We start from the raw sequence: 10,886 nt of genomic DNA, 5'->3' as shown, positions 1-10,886 counted from the left end.
TTCCCAGTAAAATGATATTTTATATGAATTAGATTGTCAAAACATACAAAATGAGTTTAAAATAGATGATGGTGGACATTTCTGGAAAATAATGACGAATTTGTTTTAATCCTGGCTCACTTTCCCACTGTCCTTTTGTTGCCTTTCCGCTCTTTCTTTTTTCTCTCCCTTTGTCGCCTCCCCACCTAGATCTTTGGCGCACCTCAGCCAGTCCTTAATAAGTTTTTCGATTTCACTGTCAGTTACACCACTACATATTTTTTTTATGCTGACATCCTCTGATTGAAAAATACAAATAATTTGGTGTTGAAAACAAAGCAAATACTGGTACAGAATCCAACATATAGATCATATAATTAAGTCTTTTAAAGACAAAAACGTATATTACAAGTACATATTGCTCTATAAATCTTACTATATTTATTTTTTTTAAACCATGATCATGTATACAATAAATAGTAGATGGAGACAAGTTGAGAGAAAGATGTTGAATGCTCTATAACTTACTTATAATGTCTCAATTCTAGATATGACAGCCCTCTTTTTGTTCCTTTCCCACTCCAATTTAAATGCATTGCTAAGGCTGTCGTAATCAAAAATGACAGTAATCTCTGAACACATGTTTGAACATTGTCGCCTCCAATGCATATAAGTTTTCCAAGCTTTAAATCACAAAGGTATATTTATATTATAGTTAGCTGAAACAACCTTTAGATACATGTACAAAATAATAAATGTATAGTACAGTTTTTATTACAAATGTACAAAACAATGTATTGTACAGTATTGAATTGAAAACAGTAGAGCAACAACAAAATAATACAGGCCCCTAGCATTGGGAGGGGATCGGAGTTACTTATATTTACATTAACTTCAAGTGACATTGACCATAAACATGATAAGAATGGGAACAAATTACACACTAAATTTGAAATATATTAAAGATGATTATAACAATATTCATACTTGCATTTGTTTTAAGAAGCAGCTGCATGTAACAGTTGAATAATCCAAAATTTTAAACTCCTACTTCTTACTTGCTCTGCATATTGAGTTTATCAACCACCTGTGAGTAATTGAATTTGACGGCTCATTCCACAGTTTGATAATTTAATCGCCACGATTCCCCAGTTTTAGCAACTCGCCTGACCTTTGTTTCAATGTAATTATAAAACGGGTCAGGTAATCTATTCACACCCTGTCCCAGGGAACTTATACTGTTATAAGAAATCTTTTATTGAATTTTCTAATGCAACACTCATGAAATGTTATACATGTGAAATTGGATTAAAATTTTGAGCTTGGATTTTAAAACTAAATAAATAATCATGAACCCACTTCAAAGAATATAACACCAAAACAAAAACAAAAACTTTTTTATGCGTTGGTCACATTCTTTAGTTCTTAAAAACAAATATAAATGGATGCAGTCATCCAATTGCATGTCCTCTAACTATATCCGAATCTGCCTCTTAAATTCAGCGTTCTTTAATGTTATGCAATCAAATATGCTTGCAACACAACCATAGCGCCAAAGTTTACAAACGTGGAACCAACGTTGGTCCAACGTAATGCTCCCCAGCGTGTTGGACACCATCATTTAGTTCGCAGTACAACTGTTGGGCTAATGTAATCACTCCAACTTGAAACACTTAATATATAAAAGAACTCTTGCTAACACCGAGCCAACGTACTATTACCAGCTTAATTAAATTATTTTGTTCAGGATGTATTTCAAACGCTGGACCATGCACATTGGGCCAACTTCAGAATCCCAACATCCTTGGGAAAATAAAGCAACTAGGAGTTGATTTACGTTGGACCAGCTTTGGGCCAACGTAGAAATCCCAATATATGGTTGAGACGAGTGGCATGGTAATGTTGGCCCACCTACCCCACGCCCACCATACAACCATTTACCAATGTTGGCCCAACGTAGTCGTGCTATCTGGGGGCCCTTATTAGATATTTATATATATATTGAGAACAAAATGAGTAAGCCCCAGTGATTGTATCAAAAAGTCATAAGCATGCGGCGAATGTTTTATTTCATTTGAAAATTGAATGCTTTTCAGTTACATGTTGTAAAGATTGAACTTCAACTCTCAAAACAACAGTCAGCAATTTTATCACAGCTATTAACAAAATAATCATAAATATTGTTGTAAAATGTTTCAAAGTAAAAACAAATGTAGTCTCAAAGCAATCCAACCGTAACATGTGCGAGACAGGATATACCGGCTATAGTTTAGTTTCAATGTGTTCAGAACCAACAAGAAAAGAATGGGATATTCTAATGAGTTCCTCAATGCTAGCTTTGTCTCTGTCCTTTTGACTATTCTCTTTTGTTGACAATTGCCGAAGACGAGAATATAACACCGTTCGGAAACGACGTCCACAACAAATATAAATAAAAATATTAACCGCATAGTTCAGGTGATAAAGTGTGAGAAACAAATGTTGTAACACTCTATCTACCACTGATACCGTTTGAACTTTCTTCATAAGTTCTTCTATCGTGACTTTGATCCTTATGACATGGCTAGGTGTGTGCAAGAATACAAAGACGAGTGCAACCGTCAGTAAAAGCCGTGTGACTGCACGATGTGGAGAAATCCTCTTCCTGGTGACGGCAGACTGACAATGCTGGAGACGGAAGGATCTCTGGGAGGCTTCCTGTGAACTGTAAACGGTCTTCACCACAAGGACGGGTACTATCAAAAGCGGTAGGACAAGAGTCAATAAGGAGTCCACATAGGTCAAGGCCAACTGCAGTTTCTGGAATTCTGGATTCGTTTGACAAAATGTCACCCCTTGAAGTACTGAAATTTGAGTCCCCCAGAGCGGAAAACTGTAAATGATGCATGCTGAGAAGAAGCACGTGATGGTAATGTTTCGGGCAAATTTAGGAGTACAATACGATGATACTTTCTCAGGACAACAAACTCGTATGTAGTTTTCTATCGTCACGAAAACAACTGCCCAGGCTGACATGAATCCACACAGATAGGAAAAAAATAATGTTATTTGACAGATGCCTTCGATGTGAAACGCTCGAATGTCCACAAAATCCAACCATGCGATTAACAGAGTAAGCAGAAATCCGTTGTCGGACACTGCCTTCGTGGCGAGGTAGACACAGCAAGACGTCGTCCTTTGTGTTTTTCCCACAAAAATTTTTATGGACATTGAGTTGCCAACAAAACCAATTATACATATAAGCGGTACAGTCCATAGACTGATCAAAAAGCAGGTGCGCTCGATTCCTAGTTTTGTGTCACTGCTGTTCGAAGAACTTGTCATCTCTGTTACATTCATGATTTCAACGAGAGCTGTGGATCTCAACTAAGCAGCATTGTTTTTATATATCTGTACTGCATGCCAGGTGATTGGAGAACGATACTTGTAAGCTAAGAATCCACATGGTAATGACAGCTCATCCTGTCAATCAATATTTTATAGCGATAGCACACCCTACTTCCACAAAACAACTTTATGACAAGCGACACGGAGCATTGGATTTGAATTTGTTTTTGAAAGTTGTTTTCATGACTTCAGATACCATGACTGTGCATGCAAGTCTACATAGTTAGTTGAATTCTTGTACTAAAATGTGTACAGTTTCATTCTCCCTCAATTCTAAATTAATTAAATGCTAAATAATAAAAAGAAAATATAAGACAATCTGTCGTATTCATAAATGCAGTTCTTCAGCACTCTCTTCCTTTCAAACCTTTATTCATATATCTTTACAACATACAAAAAGATATTATAAACAGTCCATCGTAATATTAGTTGAACAGTTAGTTTGGGACATAATATGGAGTCATCCTGGGTGTGAAATGGAAATTCGTGTTGGGCGAGGCGAAGCCGAAACGGAGACAGTGTGATTAGTTAGTGACCTCACAGTTGTCAAACTGAAACACCCTCCGTACGGGTACGTCATGTGATTAGTTAGTGACCTCACAGTTGTCAAACTAAAACACGGGGGAAGGGAACGTAATATTAAACAAATCAGGGTGTCATGTGATTAGCTTTTATCCAATCAATTCCCTACGAATTTGTCTGTAGCGGGATAACATGTTCACTATCAACACTTGCAAGTACTCCTATTACTGAATAAGAAAAAACAAAGACAAAATGCCCATGTATTTTATTCCCTAGTCGCCCTCTGGTTGCACTACAATGTAGCATTTTATCCTGTTGACATTCTACTGCCTTCGCTTTGACCGTGGTTCATAAAATAAACATCGACTCTTTGAATACTGATGATGACGCTTCGCAACCAGCAGTCTCGATCCCAGTGCACGCTAGCCGATGTGGGTTTTTATTTTAGTATTACCTTGACAACGAAGGTCAAATATAAAGATTTTTTCCCCAAAAGAAATTGCCAATATTTTTGCATTTATCACCACAGGTTTGGATTAAGTACAGTTTTCTATATTTGCAGATACACGTATTCTGTGTGCTGTGGGGTGATTGATTTGCAACGAAAATATATGTGTTTATGTTTCTGAATTTATTGATTTACACCTACAAATAAAGGTCTGACGTTGAATTCATCTTTATTTTCTTTGTGTGTTACAATTGTTTGCTGTGAATTGTCATTGTTTCTTAACCACAATAACATAACTCTAAGGTATTGTGTGCGTCACATCTGGTGATGTCCAAATCTCCTGAAGATTACTTTTGAATGTCTTCCGAGTTATCTTGACTAGGGATTTAGAATCTCATTATGGTAATTCCCCATACCACATCTTGATATTGAAAAACCTACAGATTTCTATCAAAGTTTGCATGTATTTTGTCGAGGATGTATATTGACCAAATTCCCGAAGAAAAATATGTTTAGCGGCCTTTCCCCAGAGTACAGCCACTTCTAAAAATAGAATGCATCATTTTAAAACAAGCAGTGTTAACATATATACATTTTAAGGCACTATCTCTATTTAAACGATAGAAATATGTTTCTTTCATATGAATTGAAGAAAATGTATTGCATTTGACTTTTTTCAATAATTTTTCATCTACTGAACCATGTTCTTGGTTTCAAGGTGATGAAAATGCACATATAGTAGTTAATTTTTGACTAATCAGAGCCTACCATATCCGGGAAATTCTGTTTTCAAAAACCTTCAGAATTTTGAAACATTTCAATGTTTTACCTTTACACTCCAGCAATCATTTGACATAAGAAGTAGATAGGGTATCGGATAATTTGAGAGCCTAATGATCCCCTCTAGGTTAAAAACCTTGAAAAAACGCATATTGGAAAATGGTGTCTAAAATTCTTATTTCTGCAAACATGTTTCATTCATCATTTACATTACTAAATTACCATTTCAAGAAATATTACAGGGTGGTTTTTGAAAAACAGTTTAAAACATTAAAGCTTCAAATAATTAAAAACCACTTTCATTGATTGCCGTAAGCTTTAGGGATCGGGCTTGAAGTTAGAAAAATCCCAACTTTACTATGGAGCTTAGCCTACGTCACATGAACACTGACATGACGTCACAATACCCGAATTCTGCATTCCTCGCCCCCTTGGTAATTTTTAGTTCCTGGTAATTTTTAACAATACGACACAGCCATGCGATGTGAGTGTACCGCGTACATTCCGAGACGTTTTAATCAAAACATCAGTGGAGGTCATGTCCGGCCAGAAAAGTGATTTAGATAAAAGAAAAATACATTACAACACCCATGATCCATACTGTACGTACAATAACACAAACGTACGACACCTAGGACTAGAGATCTCCTGGCCTGAATATGTGACATGAACACCCTGAAATCATTAGACACAACAGCGATATACACATACGTATATGCACATTTATTAAGGATTCGGAGGGCCTCGAAAGCGATTTTTGTCGTGTAAATAAATATAAAAATTTTGCAAGGGGGTTACAATGTCATATAGCTTAAGATTATGCATATATTCTATTTAGATCATGACGACATCGATCGTATTTTTTCAGGTTTAAATAAATCATAAGGAAAACAACAAAAATATGTGACTGTCAGTAGGCCTACATGAAGCACACAAAAATTAGCATTTTGTTGTATATAGGAGATTCGATATTTCTACCCGTCATTAATGATCAGAAATCACACAAAAGAAATGGCCTACAATAGAGACATTGAAAGTTGGCAACACGATTTAACATCATAATCTGTAATATTTGCAGAAATATCACGGACATTACTAAACGACTGTGTCATAACGCAATGTGTATGCAGAGTTTACGACTTTGCGATGTATACAACTATAAGCACTTTTTCTCCCGAGCGTTGTTTTGTATAGAACCGACTTGTTTGTATTATTGCGATTCGTTTGTTGTTGTTGTTGTTTTAATTCTAAATTTTTGTTGTTTACTTTCAAACAATCAGTCCTAACACGGTCTACAAAATTTACCAAAATGCCATCGGGTTCGTTGCATGAATGTGTCATAACGTTCGTGACTCATAAATAACGTTTCTAACGTTATTTGACGTGGTATGGGGAATCACCTTAATTGAAACATACAGTGAGGTGTGTTGTCGATTATTGAAGAATATCTCATCCAAGTTCAAGGTCATTTTACATATCAAAGTATTCGTATGCATTGATGCATGGAAGTTTGTATGAAAGACATATACACATGTACATATTTCTAGCTCTCCTATCATTCATTTTTATTCGAAAAGCACACTAGGACAGAACAGACCAATACGGTTGGGAACATAGATCGGAATTCAATAAGCGAATAGAGAATGCATGTACATATAGGTCTTTTTCAATATACGAGATTGTTTGTTTTACCTATAGTTATAAGTAAGGATGACAGTCTTAGAAGATCACTGTACAGTCTTAGTATATTAAGATACAAAGAATGTGTATCGTTTAAAAACACTGCACCTTGGCGAAGAATCAAAATACATGTTAAAAAGAAGGAATTAGTTGTTTTATAGACTCATTAATGGAGGGCATAAGTAGTACTCCTATTCATAAAATACGAGTTGTCAGTACAGAACAAAAAATGTTTTGTTGCTAGTCTTACTTACAGTCTTACTCCATGAGAACAAAGGTGAAAAAGATATGTAAAAGGAAACTCCAACAAAACATGGAAACATTTCTCACTAATAAAAAGATGTCAAACTTATAATTATTGATCGACATTAGATAGAAATGGGAATTTAAATAATTCAAACGGAATTACAATTGCAAAAAACGGTGTTTATCTATTTAGCGATCGAGCGCGAAAGCGCTGGTTCGTACTGACTATTTAAAGCGCGCAAAAAATAAAGTGTATTCGTTTGGAAATTTGTTTGTCACCAATTCCAGAAGTCCCTCATAAAAATGGCGGAGATCTCGCAAAGTCACCCCTTGGTCTAAGATTGTGAACTTATGGGGATTATCATCCTAGTCTTGTGGTCCCCTAGCTCCAAAATACATATACAGTGCACCGTTTAAAGTTCAATATCGATGAAAGACAGGGCAAGGCAATGTGACGTCATATATGCAGTATGTAGCTGTGCGTAGTTTCCATTAATCTCGACTGTGATTCGGCTTGGCTGAATATATGGACTGACGCCTTCACAGAATCTCGAAGCAGTCATTCCTAATTCATGTCTGGAAATTTACGTTCAGTTTCGGACGGTTCTAGCAATTAATAAAAGAATTGGCTTTATGACCATGATCTGACCTAGGGTATGTTAAATTTACCTAGAGAAGCCATTGTGCTAAAATAAACTTAATGTACAGCACAACCAGCCGCAAGACATCTGACCTACTGCCCGAATTGAATAGTGACCGTAACCTAATATCTGAATAGACCAGTAGGTGTGTCGAAGCTTAACTGGCTGCCCTGTAATCCTTCATAGGCTGCTTAGCAGCTGCAATGACAAGAGTGATACAAGTTTAATATTTATTAATTGGATCAGAAACAGGATGCAAATTTACATATGTGGTGGAAAGGGTCGCATGCAAACTTTTTGTGGGGAACTGGGGAGGCGGCCAGTGTGTCAGTTTGACTACCAAAGTAGGGGCAACACAGGGGGCCCTATGTGGACATAGGTGCCCGAACCTGAACGAGTCCCCACGTTCTAAGGGAGGTAGAGATCTCTGCGCATCTCACCGGTCTCCTACGTGCTACCTGGTTTAATTAGCAAGTGCGGAGCAAGCTTGTACACCCTCTTACAGTTGTCGCAACATGCACCAGCCTGTAGCATCCCCTCCCTTAGTAGGAGGTGGATGTGGCCCCAGCTATGAACTAGCTTAGAGCCCCACGAATTAAACTTTAGCAACTTAGGCAAGAAATTAGTATTTTCTATGAATATCCACTGACCCTTGACCTAGTTTAATGGTCGTCTGGAGGGTACACGTGAAATACCTACCCCCTGCTTTAGTAGTAGGTGGGAGGAGAGCCGGTTTTGGCGCAGAATTAGTGATTAACTACCCCAACGCACTCCCCAGTCCGCCACAGACATTGGAACAATGTCCCCCACAAAAATTGATATTTGTATGTTTGTTTTTCCTTCTTTCTTCATGCATACCTGAAATTGGAGGCACTTAAACAGTGGGGTGGGCGACGTGCACCCTCGTCGTCGCCCAGGGCCCGCAGGCGCGAGGGGAGAGCATTTATCTCTGCGCTCCCCTCTCCGAACCCCCTGTGCACTCTCAAGCAATGGTTACTAAGACCAAGTATCACCAAATTGACACATTTCGGTAATCGCTCTCAACTTGAAGATTACCTGCATTTCCTGTAATTTTCGTGGGAATATTTAAAACTTTCAGGATTTCCGACCAGTAATTAGATTGAATTCTGAAGATGATCATTGAAAAAAGTGTAACCTCGAAGGTAATAAATTAACAACAAGGTCATCTCAATTCTGCGGGGTGGGCGACGTGCACTCTCGTCCGTCACCCAGGCCCCCTGGATGCACAATGGGAGAGCGTTTATCTCTATGCTACACCCTTCGAACCCCCTTGCGTACTCTCAAGCAATGGTGACTTAACCAAGAGGTCACTGGTATCACCAAATTGACACATTTTGATAGTGATTATGAAAGTTGTAAATTAATGAATTTCCTGGATTTTTCAAGGGAATAGCTAAAACTTCAGGACTCCTGACCAAATTAGACTGAATTCTGAAATGACCATTTCAAAATGTGTAATCTCAAAGGTGACGTAAGATTAGCAACAAAGTGGTCGCAGTTCAGGCGGACTATAAGACTTGTCAGCTCTGAATAACTCCTATGATGGAAAGCAAAAATTGGACAAAATTTCCTAACACCAATTTAGCAAACCATCTCCCGGTCCTACTGGGGGAAAATTATGTCCCATAACTGAAACTGGTATACCCCCAAAGGATTCCGATTGATTCTGAAAAGTTTCAGCAGAAAATTCTAGAATAATTTGAAGTCTGAATTCCGTCAAAAAAGATCTAACTACAAGCCCCAAATACTTCCGTAAAAAACTAAGGTAATGATACCAGAATGGCACATTGCTAAATACCATTTTCGACGATTCCTAAGATAAAACAATAAACTGTAATGGATCAAACTTTTTCGACCGGAAATTGCTCGTAAATTCGTTAAACTAACTCAAACCTTCCAGAGCCAGTGAGAATTAACCCAAACTCAGCTAAGAATTAAAATTAAGACTGATTACTCGAGCCAAAATACGACAATTACCCAGCCCATTAACACCCCTAAGCCTCTACTCTCAAAGCCACGCCTCCTCGGAAAAAGTTGGATAACAAAACATGACACTTCCTGACGTGGTTTCTCGACTGCTGGAACCAAACAACTCCAATAGATGCCTATTGAATGAATTGTGGAAAGAAAATTTCAATGCCGAATACATCTGAGACAAAACCAGTCAATTATTTACATGAAAATGGAATGGAGTGTGATTGACTTAAAGTTAACCAAACAATAACTTTTGGTTAGGCTTGACATTGAGAATAAACAACAACGAACCGATCAACGATCTGCAAGTCCGAACTTAAATTGAGATTGTGGACAATTATCGGAAACAAAAACTGCAATTAAATGCAACTAATGATATGGAACTAGGGTCTCTGTGCTATGGAAAGTGCTATATATCCAAAGAACGACAAGGTGAGAATACACAGCGACTCGTACGCTGTGATGCTGGTTCTAGCACAAACCTGAAAAGTGTGTACGAAATAGCATATAGCGCTCCACGTCATGTACGTTGTCGGAATCATCTGTAAACTACATAAAATAAAAAGAGGCAAATTGCTGAAATAGCAAGTATACCACGTAATTGCATAGGGATGTTAATAATAAATAAGTACTATGAAGTTAATAACTCTACATAAATTGTCCGGTGAGGTCCTTGGTACCTAAAATTGTGATCCTGCGTAGTAAAAACCCGTGAACCCCTGTGGCCGTGAATAGCAATGCCTACCCTGAAACTTGGGCCCAATAATGCCTAGCAAGTAAACCTTGCGAGATAATGTAGTGGTTGGCCACATTGCAAATTGAACCTCGTGGTAGGTTGAGGTCCGAGTCCCTGGGCTATGCAGTGCCGACATGGCACAATCAGGTATACCTGAACGTTATCCAGGTTCATCTGTGTATGACATGTAAATGAATAAAACAAGTAACGCGACATAATGAACTGATTACAGAATGGGACGAATTAAGAGTAAGCAAGCCTTGGAATTTGTAGCATGATCTGACTATCTGGTGCCCTTTGCTTGACCGACTCGCTAGCCATGCCTATGAAAGGTCATGAAACCTACGTTAACCAAGTACCTTGAATCATGAATGGCATTTTGGCCAAATAGATACAATCAAAATTGTGCCATAGGTTTGCCATTGGGATACATAATAATAGAGCACCGGCAATGCTAGGTATATTAGGTGGT

At 37.8% G+C, this 10,886-nt stretch overlaps 1 long non-coding RNA gene across 1 annotated transcript; it reads right to left on the bottom strand.

Annotated features, from left to right (window-relative positions):
• Positions 1-2,143, bottom strand: LOC125658947 (uncharacterized). The gene is made up of 2 exons (XR_008798604.1): positions 508-2,143; positions 1-278 (listed from the first exon to the last, which is right to left on the bottom strand). It is a non-coding gene; the product is annotated as an uncharacterized LOC125658947 (long non-coding RNA).
• Positions 2,144-10,886: the final 8,743 nt, after the last annotated feature.

Source organism: Ostrea edulis, chromosome 9, assembly GCF_947568905.1.
Source record: "Ostrea edulis chromosome 9, xbOstEdul1.1, whole genome shotgun sequence".
NCBI lineage: Eukaryota > Metazoa > Mollusca > Bivalvia > Ostreida > Ostreidae > Ostrea > Ostrea edulis.
The sequence above is the reverse complement of the archived record's forward strand: the minus strand, read 5'-3'. Positions and strand labels throughout refer to the sequence as shown.